Source organism: Podarcis tiliguerta (genome assembly GCF_965153285.1).
Source record: "Podarcis tiliguerta genome assembly, chromosome: 1".
Classification (NCBI taxonomy): Eukaryota; Metazoa; Chordata; class Lepidosauria; order Squamata; family Lacertidae; genus Podarcis; species Podarcis tiliguerta.
The window spans coordinates 41,471,311-41,488,663 of record NC_139534.1 but is presented as its reverse complement, the minus strand read 5'-3'; the positions used below and the strand labels follow the sequence as shown (position 1 = coordinate 41,488,663).

The window sequence follows — 17,353 nt, the reverse complement described above, 5'->3', positions numbered from 1 at the left end:
ATTTAAGAGTCTGTGGTCTCATGAATCCTGTATAAGAAAATGTTTAAGTGTCTTCACAATTAATTATTTTCTCCTCTTGAAATATCCTGAAACACTGCAATTAAACTGGTATGCATCTACTTAAGGTGACAATCTCAATCTATATAAGTGTAGAAGTAGTTAGAAAACTCTAATATACAATGCCCTCGATCCATGCTGCATTTACCATAGATATAGATATATAGATATAGATATATTGATTACTGCATGCCACTCAGAAGCAATTCAGGCTATCCAGTCTGCACCAAACTATAGCTAAAAGCTTAGCTTCAGATTACAACAAGGTGGCAATTTTATTTCTCCCATACCCTACACACCAGCTGAGGCTCAGGGAAATCTAAGAGAAAATGCATATTAACTGCTTAGAAGCTCCAAGTTTTCAAGGGTGACCATAGATTTCTCAAGAGACTGAAGTCAATCCCTTAAAGAGAAAGATAATAACATGGAAGGTGGAAGGGAGTTTCCAAACATGGAAAGATACAGTGGTACCTCGGGTTAAGAACTTAATTCATTCCGGAGGTCCATTCTTAACCTGAAACTGTTCTGAACCTGAAGCACCACTTTAGCTAATGGGGCCTCCCACTGTCACCACACAGCCGCTGCGCGATTTCTGTTCTCATCCTGAAGCAAATTTCTTAACCCGAGGTACTATTTCTGGGTTAGCAAAGTCTGTAACCTGAAGCGTCTGTAACCCAAGGTACCACTGTATATGAACTGGAACATTACAGCTATCCACTTCAGCTAGTGAGAGGTCAAAAGTTTAGGATCCATTTAATAATGCAAAAGCTACCGGTATGTTCAGCTCAGACTACATAAGCATTCTCTAAAATAGCCAACTGTTTTATGGTATACTTGTTGTTGATGCACAACAGTCTCCATGGCAAGAAAAAGACAATGGGCCAGATCAAAACTAAGTTAGTTAACTTGGCCCACTAATTTCATTGGGACCCAAGTTTGCCTAATCTAGATCTAACCTAATAGATGTGTTTGTTTATTTGAGTGCATATTACACTCTTATTCAATAGGCTCAGAGAGCTTATTTCATTTTCATTAATTTTAAATATAATAAAAGATTTCAAATAAAAATACTTTAATTAATTTCAGACCGGTAGCCATATTAGCCTGATATAGGGAGGAAAAAACAATACAGATTCTGGTGAACCTTAGAAAATTAATAGACTTTCTGTGGCTTAAGCTTCCAAAAAAACCACTTCGTCTGTTGCAAATTTGCTTTACGAAGAGTACTCTAGATTATAGAAGTATTGCTCTTTAAAAGTACTGTACAAGACACTCTAACATTTGAACATTTCTATTCCCCTTGAGTTCTACTATTCCCTTTCATCCTCCTGAACACATATTCTATAAATTAAATATTGTAGTCAATGAAATAAATTTGTAATTACGGTAAATATCCTTCCTTCAATTAATTTATTAATGTTGCAGTGTCTACACCAGCCTTCCTCCAGCAATTGCCCTCCAGATCCTTCTGGATATCATTTCCCCTCATCCCTGACCTTTGGGCCTGCTTGCTGTGGTTGATGGGAGTTGGAGTCCAACAGCATCTGAAGATCACCAAGTTGGGGAAGTCTGCTCTATATAAACTAGATGCATCTGTCAAAGTGGCTCTAGCCAGCAAAAGCATATGACATGATGATTTGTTAGTATTTTAAGTAAAGTGCCACAGGACTCTGTTCTTTTGCTGCAGCACAGATTAACACTAATTATATTTGGAGGAAAATTTAGATTAGCACTGCTACTCTTCTGGAACTTTTCCTAGAATATTTTAGGCACTGATGGCATTTCAGCTTTGTTATAAAAACATTAAGTGAATAGCATTCATGATTGCAGAGATAACCCTGAAGATCTGTGCCCTAACAAACATTTCATAAATATGACTATGGCTGCAACCCTAAACCCACCGACCTGGGAATAAACCCCACTGAACTAATGTCTCTTATTGCTGAGTAGGCATGCATAGGATTTACAATATAAATGAATGGCTACAGCCAGTAGGTGACATTTTACAGGTACACAAATATCTGTGAACTGGAATTGGGATGCTACTGCAGTGGGATCAGTGGGCATAAATTAAAGAGAAACATAGGCACATACAGTCTGCCTTCTCCCTCCCAACAGCAACAAATCATATAGTCATATAACAAAAAGGAAGGCAGAAAGAAATAAAAACATCCAATAAATCAGGAAACATAAAATATACAATTAAAAGGACAAAAAATGAAAAATAAAAATCCAGAAAACAGAAAAAAAAAGTTAGGCCAGTTCCACTTCAAATTTGTGTCTTTAAGAATACAATCTTTAAGATACAGTTATATATATCAGTTAGAATGTAACCATCCACTCAGTCAAAGTTAAATGTTTCAATTCTCCATTGCTGCAGGAAGTCACTGTGTCCCATTTACAAAAAAGCTCGCCCGCAGAAATCGGAAGCTGACTTCCTGTTTTGCTTCCGTTTTGCCAAATTAACTTTTTAGCTTCTAATTTTAATTTTAAATGTTTTGACACTTATCTCTAATTGGAAGATCTACTGCTTCTGGTGACAGATCATAGCTTCGGCAGCAGCCTGCATTAGTGTCAAGAGTGAACTCAAGCCTCTTCCCCTTCCTTCTGCGCACACGGCGGCAGCCTGGAAATGTTCGGGGGGTGAGTTTTTCTGCTCCGCTGGAGTCCTCAGGTCCCCACTCCTCTGTGGGGTTTTTTTGGGGGTGTGCAACCCTTGAAGCCTCTCTGCCAGCTCTGTGTCAAGGACGACACTTGGCGCACCGCCATTGTCCTCCACAGTAGACCGGAAGTCAGTCTGACTTACTTCTGAGTACATACAGGTAGGGTTGCCCTGGTGATCACACTTGTATGTTCAAGTTGCCTAGGATATCGTCCATAGGGTCATCCCATCTTATTACATAATAACTGATCCAAGATAGCTCTTCAACTTCACCTGGTTAAACTTGTTGACTTTCCTAAAACCCTTCAGATTTTGGTGACGTTTCAGTTCTGACTCTAGCAGATAGAGTCTGGTCATGTCTGAGTAGCTGAAACTGAATCTTCATGATACCCTAACACCCTAGCTCAGGGGTAGCCAAAGTGGTGCTCTTGAGATGTTTTGGACTACAGCTCCCATCAGCCCCGGCCAGCATGCACAATGCAAGGGATAATGGGAATTGTAGTTTAAAACATCCGGAGGGCCCTAAGTTGGCTACCCTGCCTCTTAACTCCTCACTGCACTGGATCTCTCGTGAGCATGTTTTAGTATTTGGAAAGCATAGTTTACTAGATTTCTAGGGAGCCAGTCAAAATGCTGCACTACTATATTTACATTATTACATCAAACTACATATTCAGTGTTACTATTAAGCATCTTATACACATGCATACATCACTAACATTAGATAAGCCTGGTCAAGTACTATTAGATAAAATATGAAATTGCAACTTTATCTCCTGAATTCTCTACTGAAGCAAACCTACTGATGAGAGAGGGAAAGCTACAGGAACAGTAACTTGGATTGGCAATGAGGCCTTAAGCCAAAGGACTCCAGTATCATTTTCATGTTTCATGGTAATCATCTGCCTTGGACTTTAAAAGCATGCCTCATCACCTTTATTGTACCATTTCAGAGCACCTTCTTGCCCTTTACCCTTTATAGACTTTTTTCCAGTGTAGCTGCTTGCTTAAATATCCTTCAAAGTGCCATGAAATGTGAAAGATTCATTAAAATATACGGTGGAACAGATGGAGAAGTGCCGCTTGGGGCAAATAATGAATTTAGGATTCAGAGCAGACATCATAACAACATACACAAACATATGTTCACCTACTATAATAATGCTCATCTTTTGGACCTGTAACCTTTTAACAGCACAATTAAGGGTAGTAAATTTCATAGAATACTGCTAAATTAAAAGATCATTTACCTTTCTTTCCATCATATCTGAGCAGACCTAATTTTCACAGCTGATCCTCTGTGTCTAGCTGTGTTGGAGCAAAGAGTGGCTTGGGTCAGCTTTTTGACTGAGGCACTGTGTGCAGCACAAAGAGCCATTCCCACCACAATGCTATGTATCAGTCATGATACCATTTGAAAATGTGGCAGACACACACCAGGCCTTCAGGATTACATTGGCAAAATGAATTTACGCTGACATAAAGATAAACTCTCCCAAGTTATTTACATACCCCGCCTATTTTCTGTTTTGAACATTTTTGGCAGGCCTGCCAGAGCCATAAAGTTGAATGCAGCACACAAATTATGTATTTGGAGGGCTTTCAGACGCTTTATGACACCTTTGCATTTGCAAGCCCAGCTAGGTTATTGAGTCCCTAGTAGGCCACCATTCCTGGCTAGTGTTCTGCATCCATCTTGTTGGATCACAAGCTAGCAGTCAATGCAATTAGGTCTCCTAACTCCAGGCCGGGGAAAAACAGTACCTGTAACTTTAAGACCTTTGATGCACAATGTAACAGCAGTGGCTTGTATTCTATGGCACATTTGCCTATTCTTTCTCTATGTTATGGCAAAGAAGAATAAGCCCTTAGGAGTTCTTTTTTAATTATTTGCAAATTTATAAACCGCTTCACAACTAAAAGGTACCAAAGTGGTGTACAGAAAGATGAAATACAAGAGATTATTGACTCAGTAAACAATTAGCAACACAACCATTTCTACAATTGTGCAATAATTATTCCCTTAAAATTATTTAAAACCTTCTTTAAAAGGTCTTCCATAACTACCTAAATTCCAAGGTGCTGAGGCATGCCTAATTGCAGTTGGGCTGGAGTAGCAACACTAAAAGCCCATCAGCTATGCTCACTGGGATGTAGCTGGCCAGTTGAAGTGTGGAGTGTGGCTGCTGTCACATGCCGACAGCTTCTTGGACCCACAGGTGAGAGCTGTGTATAGGGTGGGGATCAAAGATGGACAAACTACCCCAGAAGAAGCACAACGTGTCCCCCCTCACAGGTACTACTCTTCCCCTAAAACCCCATACACCCCAGGTGTGTGTGTGTGTGTGTGTGAACACACATGAGAATAGAAATGATCTCAAATAAATATTTTGCTACAAAGGTAAGTAGATCCTATTTCTGCTATATTTTGTACTTAAGTACAGGTTTTGATTTTTATTTTAATGTACATGTACCATGAAAATTGTGAACTGCAACCTACCATTTTCTCCTTTAAAAATACATGGAGGTGTAGTTTTCCCCCAAGTGGCTGCTTCATGGATTTTGAAGGAAAGTGTCAATTTACACAAAACATGTACCCTTCACAAATAACACTGTGTGCTTGTATTTTTGTACTCTGATTATATCTGTTCCCAAGTACAAAAGATCATGTGAGAAGTTCCCCTGAGGCACTACTTTGCAAAGTACTTGGGATATCGAAAACCTGTCCTTGATTTATTTCGACAATCTTCTTCTGACACAAACAGGGTAAGCGGGGGGGTGTTATGAGAAGGTATTTTAATTTGTGTGATAAATTGTTAGACTCCATTAGGTTTAATGAGTATCCTCAGTGTATTCTTAGAATAGTTTTTAAAATCCTATCAAAGACTGATATAATCAAATTAAGCAAATTAATAGCAAGAATCCTGTGTATCTGCAGGATATAAGGGACTTAATAAAAGCCCACTGTAAAAGTTATATTTTTTTGTTTCTTGTTGCTTTAATTATGTAGTCTAAACTGCTACTTCCCCCCAGTTTCCACTATTTGAACAGACTGGAAAGGCCTAGTTTTGGCCTAGAATCAGCCTTGACTGATGAGTTTATCTAGCGTACAGATGGGGGAGTACAACCCTCCCATCAGGAACCCTTAGTAACTTTTGATGCCATTGACCATGGTCTTTTCCAGGAGCATCTATATGAGTTGGGTTTGAAGCCATTGCTCTACAGTTGTTTGGCTCTTGTTTGTATGTCAGCTCTCAGAGGATAGCTCTGAGAGACTATGTGTCTACATCCTGGCAACTTAGCTGTGGGGAACTGCAAGGTTCTTTATCTCCAGTGCTTTTTAACATCTATATGAAGGCTTTGGGGCAGTTAGCAGGAGGTTTGAGATCCTATTTCTCCATTGTCAGGGGACTGCCATCGGAACAGGGAAGGGAGGCAGAGGGGCAGTTGGGTTACAGGGAACCTCCGAAAATCTTGCGAAGCAGTTCCTCTTCCTGCAGTGGGGAAAGCCACACCTCCAGTGGGGAAGAGGGGGAGGGCCAGAGGATGCTGCTGGGAGCCTCAGGACCACTCCTGGCCAAGCCGGCCAGGAGGGAAGCACGCCTCTTCCCTTGCCCACGCTGCACAGGTGTAAAATGCAAAGAAGGAAGGAAAAGGCTGGGGGTGACTAAGCTATTATGTTGGGGGAGGACCCATAAATGACCACTCCTGGATTCTGCTAGCGACTGAGGCAGACATGAACTTGTGGTTCTGCACTGTAAATAGTTTTGCACCAAAATAAAACCTGTAAAAGACAGGGCGGAGTCCTGACTGGTTATTGACGAGCAACCACCATTGCCATCTGACATCCATTTAAGATGAGCCAGGAGAGTTTGTGCCAATTCTGAACCAGTGTCTGGATGCAGTGGTGGTCATAAGATTAAAGCTGCTAAAACAGTGACACTGCTAAAACAGAGACACTGTGGGTGAATGGTTCCCAGATCCAAGATTTGGGGACTTCGCCTGTTTAGATGAAGCTGCACTCCCTCCGAAGGAACAGGTAAATGGATAATGAGGAACCATCTTTAGAACCATCTTTGTCTATGGAAACCCAGGTGGCCTTAAAGGCAAGAAGTACCTATCACCAGCAACAACAACACACTTTTGTGCAACTCTAGGAAGGTGAGTGAAATGACTGGTTTGTGGAGGAGAAAGGGAGAGAGAAATATTTTAAAGCAGATTTAAAGCATTGGGGTAGGGTGGATCTCTGAAATGGGTGTTCGGAAAAGCTTTTTTTTTTGCAGACTTGCTTTCAGTAGTAGAAGCAGTGCTTTTTTCTTTTAAAAAAATGTTTTTTTAGTGGTACAGTAATACCTCCACCTTGTCTAGCGTCCATTCCGGCGAATGTCCACAGCAAACCTGGAAGTACTGTAATGGGTTACTTCCGGGTTTGCCAATCACACTTCGTGCATGCGCAGAAGCGCAAACTGCTCCCCGCACGTGCACAAACACAGCGCTTTGCCCTGCGTCCTTTTCAGAACGGATCCTGGCTGCAAAACTAGGAATGACTATACTCTCATTATCCTACTCATATTGAAATACAGTCCCTCAATGAGGCCAAACATAGATTCACAAAATGTTTAGGGGTATGCGTACCCCTGCATCCCCCCAGAAAAAAGCACTGAGTAGAAGCAGCCCATACTCCACCCTGGGATTAAAGCAAGGCTAACTGGTCTGCTATGTGTCTGGGTTTGTAAAGCACAACCAAGATGCCCACCACGTTTTCTGCTGCAGAATACATTTTTGCAACTCCTCTTTTATCCCCTACAGGTACTGTATGGACCGCCCATCTTCAAGAGTGTATTTCAAGAGCGTCATACACATTTAAGTGCTTGTTTGCCTTCTGTGAACAGAGGAACCTTCAGACTTGTATTTTTCCCCATCTGCCACTTTTCAACAACACAATGGTCCTCCTCTCCCACCCCTCTTCTTCCTGACCTTATACTGTACTGAACATTAATGTCTCCTAACAAATGTAACTGATCTGTAGAAAAGACTTTACAACTTCAAAAAAGAGACAAGGCACGTACTTTTGTAAACAAAGAAAATGAGAGAGGGGGGTGGGGGAGAGAGAAACGTAATTTGCAACTGAAGTTCTTGATCATGTCACATACTGTCTTTTTTGTTCACAGACCATTCCAGATGGATAGCGTGATGGGAATGAAGGAAGTAGATTTGAACTCTCAAGTATTTGCAAGCCCTCTTGCAAGAGCCTGCGATGAATGAAAGGAGCAGGATGTTGCTTGCAAGCTGCCAGGTTCAAGGAGATGACATGCAGGCAATACATGACATTTAAAGGCTTCTAGTGAGGTTTGTTTACTTCACACGTTACAGTGTAATTGGGAAAGAGATCAACAGCTGGCATCTATCATATATCTGAATCTTTAATGCCAAGGATTTTGAGAGGCCCTCTTGAGACTGAAAACGACTGCAGATAGGTTCACAGTGTCCTTCAAGTAGTAGCATTAATTTGTACTTTGAAATGCTTATCTTCCACTTCAACAGATTATCACCTTTTCATCTCTGAGTCTGGTTGGGAATAATGATTCAAAAACACTTTGGGTTGGGCTGCCCAACATTTAAAAAACAAGAGTTAGTTACTAATTAACAAATAGCTAAACTGTGTGGCCTTAGGACCAGTTTGCAAATGCTCCATCACAAAAATAACATGCATGTAGTGGGATAGTAGACTCATGTTCATGTCATGTGTAACTTGTAACTACCTGGCCAATTGTACTAGATTGCAAATGTGGAGTGCAAGCCATGCAAACAATAATGTCCTACTGAAAAAAAATCTAACTTAAAACATTTGTCATGGGAATTAAGTATTGTTTACTTTTCCTGGCATTGAATTTATTCAGTTCCCCAGTACTGGCACAGAGGATGAAAGTGATTGTATCTGCTGGCCCAGTGCTTGACCTGTATGCACAATCATGAATCATGGAGGAATCAGGGTTCCCAGTTATAATAGGCACAAAGCTTGATTTCATTTTAGGTGAATCACAAAGGATGGAGGCTTGCCAGCAGACCTGATCTCCCTTCCTCTCAAGTTTGGTGAAAAGTAAATATAAGATGAGAATGGGGATAATTTTAAAGTGGAATAAAGATCGTTCCCAGCATACTGAAAGGCAGCCAAATGGTAGGACCTCAACAATGCAGACTCTCCCGACAACACCCTCATCAGCTCCTGGGCTAGTCACAGCTGCCCCACTAACACTGGCCTGGTATTTGTTCTCACAAATGGCACTATGCACAGCTGGCCCAAGTCATTTTGCTGCCTGAGGTGAGGGCCAAAATGTTACCCACTCACATTCCATGTACAGAATGTGGCTGAATCTCACTTCAACACATGCAACAGGGCAGCATATTCCACCTCACCTGCTGCAACAGGCTTGTTTACGGGGTACAGAGTAGGCCACAGGGCACTTACAGCCCTGTCATCTGATATCTCACCATTGCTACCAATCCCCTCACAGAATTTGCCACCTGAGGCAGCCTCTTCATTTTACCTAATGGAAGGGCTGGCCCTGGTGAGAATGGCCAATCTATGGAAAACTACAGTGAGAAAGTGGCAGGCAAAACATGATACACCGTGTGCCCAGGCTACTTCTTTACTATTATCATCCACTCCTGAAGTGTGTCTATTTCTTTTTGTTTGCTTGCTATTTTTTCTTCTTTTTGATGTAAAATAAGAAATACAAACAAAACAAAATTATGATTGAAGTCACAAAACATAGAGCAGTGCAGAGCTTGAATTTTCCAAATAAATAAAGGCCCAAAACGAAAGGAGCAAAACCCATTATGAAAGCCAAATTTCATTATTTGGTGAAGGAATAAAGTTTTGATTATCAAAATTTGACACATAAGAAATGAAATGCCACCAAACAGCACAAAAATGGTAAGGGTCTTTTTAACCCTTAGAAACATGTAATCTGTGAGTTGTTTTCTCTGCAGTAGCCACAGTCCACATAATCTTTTATAATGAGAGATTTAAGTCCCGTAGTGCCTTCCCTTTCTAGACCAAAGACATTCTCACTGCAGCGCGCATCCATGTAGGAAGTTCCTTAGATCAGAAAGTTACTGTTTGATCATCCCATAAGTTCTAAAGGAAAAGCTGTGGGGAGGCTTCAATTAGGCATTTTATGTCTGTCTATTTCTATCTATCATCTATCTATCTATCTATCTATCTATCTATCTATCATCTAGCAGCATCAATCAAAAATTGTGGTGATGGATAGCATTCTCACTATAATGGAAAATGGGGTGGGGTGGAGAGTGGAAAAATGTCCCCTGCTACTGCAACCATGCCAACAATCCTATGGGGTATCTGATATCATAAGGGAATTTTTGCAGAATTTGTAAGGAATATACCGTATTTACTTGAATCTAATCTCACCTTTGGCCAAATTACATTGTAAAAATTAAGGTGTGCATTAGATTCAATGACACATTTATGTTTGCCAGCAAGGAACCCTTTGGATTCAAGGTTCTGAAAATTGAGGTACGCATTAGATTTGATGGCACATTAGACTCAAGTAAATACGGTAACCTTACTTTTTACATAAGGTGAGGTTGATTTATAGGGCTCAGATGCCTGCACTGCATTTCAGTTAGAGTCATATATTTTCAATATCAAAAAAATTGTTACAAAGAACAGATATCAGTCTTCTGTCCCAACGACCCAGATGTAATAAAATTCCTTCAAATTCAGTAAGGGGTCTAGCAGCTTGTGCCTTAAGGGCAGGATCAACCAATAAATGTTGAAATTGGCAGATACATATCCAATTAAGCTCTGGTTCTCGTCAGCCTTATAATTCTGCTGTTGCAATCTTGCTGTTATTAATTAACACAGCAAGTGGTGATGCTGCCCACCAATGATCTCCTATCAAATATCCTGTCATTCTGGTACCATCATCACGTGCAAGGCTTGAGAGTGCTAGGTGTTAAGAGCACAGGATGTATGGGTTTAGTTCACTTATGAATTGGATAAACGACATTGACTTCCTAACTCATTTAATTGACAATAGAAACACCATCATTCAGAAAGCCTTATTCTCAGTTTTCCCAGGCACTGCCCTCTGGGAGCTCCAGGAGCTAAGCCTGTTTCACACACTGCCCTATCCTTGTTGGAAGATTATCGTGTATCACATTTTAAAAGCCCTTATATTGCATTTCTTCTTCACGATAAAGTTTTTAGAGCCTGAATGACTTTAGAGTGGCAATTTGTAAAGGAGATTATTCTGGCAAAGTGGATCTGGGCAAATTGTCTCTCATTATTTCAGTAAATGAGCTTTACGAGAAATTCAGTAATCAAGAAATGCTGCCAAAGAATAGGGCTCCAAGGGCTGCTGTTCCCAATACAGACAATCTGTAATCAAGCTGGTAAGATGCATGATACCTTGTGAATAATACAGACCCCTCTGTGTGAATGACTTTTTTTTAAAAAATGTATTTTTATTAAAGATTTTCTTGATTTACAAAAGTATGTGCAATGTCTCTCTCTCTCGTATTTTCTCCATGTAACATTTTTACAAATCAGTTTCATTTGGTGAGACATTAGGAAGAAAAGGGGGAAAGATGGGTGGGGTCAGATGGTGATGTTTCTGTTTTACTTAATATATGTAAGGTTTGGTGTCAGCGTTGCTTGTGCAGGTTCTCGGATGTTCACTTGTGTTCCTTTGGTGGTGAGAGAGGTTGGGGTTGGCCTAGGCTGTGGTTGTTCATTTGTGGTTGGCTGTGGTGGTCTTTGTTTTCTTGTGTGAGTGGGGTGGGTGGGTGTTTTGGTTCAGGTTAGCCATGTTGATTTGTATGCTGTTGGTGGATTTTTGTCATTGTCTTGTTGGGCTGTTTATGTGATAAAGGGGGGCCATACTGGGGTGAAGGCGTCTTCTTCTAATTGTGTCAGTTTCAGTTTATTGGTTTATTTTTCTAGTAAGGCTGTTTCCCATACTATTTGGTAACATTGGTCCATGCTTACTCCTGACAAGTCTTTCCAGTGTCTGGTTATGATGTTTCTGGCTGCTGAAAGTAGGTGCGTTATGAGTTCTTTGTGGTGTAAGTGGGCATTATTGTCTTAGAAGATGTTTAGTAAGGCCAATTCTGGGGTGATTTCTAATACTTGCTTGGTTATTTTACATACTGGAAAATGTACAACATATACTATAAGGTAAAAAGAAAGGGGGAAAGTATGGATGTCATACTGTAAGCATACAGTCAGTATTTGTAGGATGGTGTTGATTTTCTCCATTCTGCAACCAACTGTTTTTGTATTAGGTAAAATTTCAACCTATCTATTTATTCACAATGACTCAACTAAAGTGTCTATCTCACCATAATATGTGCCTTTAAAATTTATTGCATACATTACTTTAGAAAGGAGAAAGACAAAGAATTATTTTCATTTAGTGTATGTACTGAAGGAGATTAATCCTTGGGCCTTTCGGTCATTATTTACCTAGGAAATATACAGTCCAATGTGCACATGTCCTTGCTTCAACCCCTTGACAAAAGGAGGACCTAATGTTCTCTCTGTGCTATCATTCCTTTTTGTTTATTTATCTTCTTATAGCATTTGTATCCCACTGTCATCTAAGGAGCTCCAGGTAGGCTGAGAGATAAAGACTTGACTGAAGCCATGCAGAAAGTTTTATGGCTGAGTGGAGATTTGAGTGGTCTCACTCCTAGTCCAACACTCTAACCACTACACCATACTGGATTTGTTGGAATGGATAGTGGGGGTTTAGGGAGATACTTCATTTAATGCCCGAGCTCTTTGTTCCCCAGGAGATTACTCCCAAGTAACATCTGTACATGCCACTTGTAAAAAAAAGAGCAAATTGTGTGGTTTTCACTGCTGGACATATTGGTGTAATTTTCCCACAGAATATTAAATTTTCAAAAATAACTATTTTTTTTTAAATGTAATTTTAAAGAGTTTGGAATTCATTCTTTTCCTAGTGAAGTAGAAATCCATTATCAATGAAGCCAGCTTCATGTACACAAGGATATGGTCTGACCACAAAACTAGGAAGAACTAGCTGATTGCTGGAGTAAGAAACAGCTAACACATAAGATGCAAGGAAGCCTCTCTGCACGCATTCAAATAATTTGGGTTGAATAAGTGGCTTGAAGTGGTTGGATGAGGAAATAGTGAGGTGCTGGAATGACAGAAAGTAGCAGAAAGTTGTTGGCTAGAGGATGAAACTACTCTGTAAAATATATCATAATGAAATACCTTCACAGATTATTTAGACTTGTAATGCCATTTCTGAATATAGTCTGACCATTTGTTGTGAGCCTCCATATTGAACCCCCAAAGGGAAATTTATCCTTTTTGATGTTTGCTCTGATTTAGCAGTAAACAGCGAGTTGTCCCAGGGAAAGTGGAAAAGTCATGGACTTTTCCCAGGGAAAGGGAAAGTCATGGACCAAATAGAAGTGTGGATAAGCTAAAAGTGGTGATGTCACTGCCTGAGGGACTTGCCTGGGTTTTTTCCTCCCCCATCTCCAACCCTGGAAGTCCAGAAGGAAAGGAAGGCTTCTGATATGTGCACAACTGGGATTCAATGTGACTTCAACAAGGATACCATGCTCAGGTTCTATCAAACAGCTTTTAATCAGAATCTACAGTAGGCATTCCCAAATTTGGGTCTACAGCTGTTTTTGGACTACAACTCCTACCATCCCTACCTAGCAGGACCAGTGGTCAAGAATGATGGGAATTGTAGTCCAAAAACAGGTGGAGATCCAAGTGTGAGAAATCCTGATCCAGATCCTGGGTAAAGGAATTAAAAATGAACAATGAGAACACACAGCGTAAACAGCAATGCATACACAGCATAATGTTGATACAACAGCTGTAATGCAATACTGTATCATTCTACTAAACATGGGAAACCTTTGGCCTGCCAGATGTTCCTGGCCTCCAGCTTCCATTAACCCAAGCCAGCATGGCCCATGGTCAGGGATCATGGGACTTGTAGTCTTCAAACATCTGTAGAGTCACAAGTTTCTCACCATTGCCCTACACAAGGAAAAGACAAAATAGCTTTGCTTCAAGGATGCAGGATGGTGTTTGTGAATATTAAGTCATTTGCTGCTTTGTTAGAAGTGGGGGAGGTGTGCACTGAAGTTCAGAAAAGTAGGATTGTTTTTTTCTAAGACTGGATAGATATAAAATGGCATGGGAAGGAATAGACTTGCTAGTTTTTAGTACTAAACAAACAAACAAACAAAAGATGTTGTGTGGGTTTAAATATTATGACCTGTTATTTATTTATGGATGCATCAGTACTAGATACAGAATGATACAGTGCCTAAGACTAACAGCCAGTTCCTAGAAGATGCTGTATCAGCCCTGCATCCCCTGGGAATGTATCAGTTGCTTTTCTTCAAATCTCACCTGTCACACTTTTTCTGATGATAAATATGTGCTTTTTCAAATCCTGATTTTGTCTGCTCCGATACTGGTGACACTTTGGTCTTAAGAGAAATTGATATGAAATGGAGGAATACCATCTTGTTTAAAGAGAGTGTATGTAATAAACTGTATCTGTATCTCAGTGAAGCAACATTTAGGACAAGAAAATTTATTTATTTTATTTAACCCTTCTTGTATTCCCCCCCCCAAGAAATATTAGTCATACATAACTCAGAGTCTGTCTCTAAGCCACACAGTGCAAGGAACTAAAATGGAGATTATAAATTGCTTATGGAGATGCTCAATTTGCAGTTGATTTAGACTTACACAATGTTAGCTTCACTTCAGCAATTCATTTACAGAACACAATGAATCTAATGTGTCAGCTCTAGAAATAATCTGTAGTGGCTGCCCCAATACGCCAGACTGCAACCTATTCGTAAACATTTGGAAGATTGTTCTGAAAAGAAAATACAAGGTGGAATGTTGTTGTCTCAAGCTATTAATTTTAGTGCATCCTTTTTGCTGGAGAAGGAGATAAAAGTACAAAGAATAACTCTATTATATATTTTGACCAGACTAGGAAGAAGAATCTTAGACACTACTTGCCTTAATGTGATTTATTTCTTGTCTTTCAGGATGAAGGAGGCTACAATCCTAAACACTATGCCTAAGGAGTAAACTCCGCTTTGTTTGGTGGAGCACCCTTCCAAGTAAATATGTTTAGGGTCAGAACACATTGCTGCAACTCTAAGCATGTACTTGGAAACAAACTGGATAAAGTAGGACTTACTTTTGAGTAAACATACAAATGATCAAGCTGCATATGCTCAAACTGCTCCTATTTTCTGTCCTGGGAAATCACTGTCCCGCTGTATCTTTGCTTTGGGGGGGTTGTTAAAAGGTTGGCTTTGCAAGGTGCCAAAAGAGTCATTCAATTCCCTCTCAAGGATCTTAACTTCAAGATCCAACTCTGTGGAATTGGATGCATGTTGTTGTTGTTTAGTCATTTAGTCATGTCCGACTCTTCGTGACCCCATGGACCAGAGAATGCCAGGCACCTCTGCCTTCCACTGCCTCCCGCAGTTTGGTCAAACTCATGCTGGTAGCTTCGAAGACACTATCCAACCATCTCGTCCTCAGTTGTCCCCTTCTCCTTGTGCCCTCCATCTTTCCCAACATCAGGGTCTTTTCCGGGCCTTAGGTTGCCTACCCCTGCTAATAGCTCTTCATGATTTTCACATAGGACAACAACAAAACCACCTGGGATTTGAGCCTATCATGCTTTCCAATTATACAATGCCTGTTCAGGTTGCATTTATAATCTAGCATTGCATTTTAAAAGATTTCTACCTTTTAAAGATGCTCTGCCAGCACTGCATCCACAAAACCAATCTTCCTTCCTCCTAGATTTAACCTATAGAAAAATAAACTGTATTCTTGCAGCATATTATTAACCTTCCCAACAGCACCTGTTAGAGACATAATAGGAAAGGTTTACTTTACTGAGCCAAATTAATGAGTTAGAACTTAATAACCACAAACAGAATTTCCTGCTGCATTCCCTGAGGAGAGGGGAGACTGCGGCACTGGGGAGTGGGCAGGCTGGTGAGGCCCCCTAGATTTAGAGGCCCAAGTTGTCCTGCCCTCACATGAAGTATTGGGTTTGCAATTTTGGGAGAGGGGAGACTGCCTGCTGGGGAGAGGGCAGGCTGGTGAGGCCCCGTAGGCTTCAGCCTATACATAACTCCGGCATTGCAAACATCCTTTTGTATTCAACCCTGTATTGCAGTCAACATTTAATAGATTGACATGGTGCAACTGTAACATCAGGAAATTGAGTGAACATTATACATAATAATGAAAATAATAATAATACATAATAATAAAATAATAATGAAAAGCAGTTCAACCTTCCCTGAAATTCTTGTTAGTCCTTCATTGCCATCAACAGCTTTAACTTCTGCTTTAACCTATCTTTGGTCTGAAAGGGACACTGTACACTGTGCTTTTGTTTTTGAAAATTTTCATTTTCATTTTTCCGAAGGTTATGGGGCCTGTGTTCAGTTTTAAGAGTCTGACCAATATCTTTAAGATCTTCTCGGATTTGATATGTAATTTTCATTTTTTGCCTTTAGCTGTTTTTTCTCCTTCCCTCAAATGCACCAGATTCCTACGTTAGGAATACAGTACTTGGAGGTAGTATATTTAGCTTGATAAACCATTGGAAACAGCTGATTATTTTGTGAATATTAGATACATCTAACTCAAAAGAAAAGGTTTTCCTGTATCTACCATGTAACAAACACCCCATTCAAACATGAAACAAAGAAAACAGAACCAGCTTTCTGCCCTCTGCGAACCTAACTGGACACAACTGCTAATGCATCTGTTGAGTATAGCTCGGCTGCCATTGTGAGCCTGCTTCCACCGTCAGTCTTTTCCATATGTCTGGCAGCCAGCTGGTTGTCCAGATGGAGTCACAGCAAACGATGATAGCCAGATGACCATTACCACCTCAGATGATGCATTGAAAAGGTCAAAAGGGCATTGGCTGCCATTTACGACAAGAGGACTTCATCCACAGGGGGCCCATTGGACGCTTGCAATAAAACATGCAAATAATTTACTAACCTATTGTCCACCTTTTTGTGAAACATCAAGAGCAGAACCCTAAAAGATTACATTTGATTTATTTACTGCCAAATTCATTTGTTCAAATATTCCATTCATTTTATTGTTGGGCGGTATATAACTAGAGGTGACCCTGATGGCATATTCTGAAACCTAATTTAAGAGTTTATATTGTAGTACTTTCATCCACATCCACCCCGTCTTTAAACATTCAGGAGCCAAGCCAAAGTACATTTTAAAATTGATTGATTAATTAATTAATATAGATTCCCAGTCAGAAACTCAGCAATGGCACCAATAATCTGTTTGGGGGAAAGGGAGGCTCATGAGCTTAAGGAAAGATGGATACAGACTTTCTCTCTTTCCTCTCATTTCTACCCAATTCATAGGGGAAAAAACCCTATCTAGAATCATAGAATTTAAAAGGACCACAAAGGTCATCAACCCCAGCAATGCAATAAACTTTTGGCCAACCTTGGGCTCAAACCCATGCCCCTGAGACTGAGAGTCTCATGCTCTATCCTCTATTCAGTCCTTCCTTC

The 17,353-nt window shown here is 40.3% G+C and overlaps 1 protein-coding gene across 6 annotated transcripts in view; it reads right to left on the bottom strand.

The window, feature by feature from the left end:
- Positions 1-17,353, bottom strand: part of NCKAP5 (NCK associated protein 5) — a 588,547-nt gene that overhangs the window by 384,497 nt on the left and 186,697 nt on the right. The window lies entirely within an intron of this gene.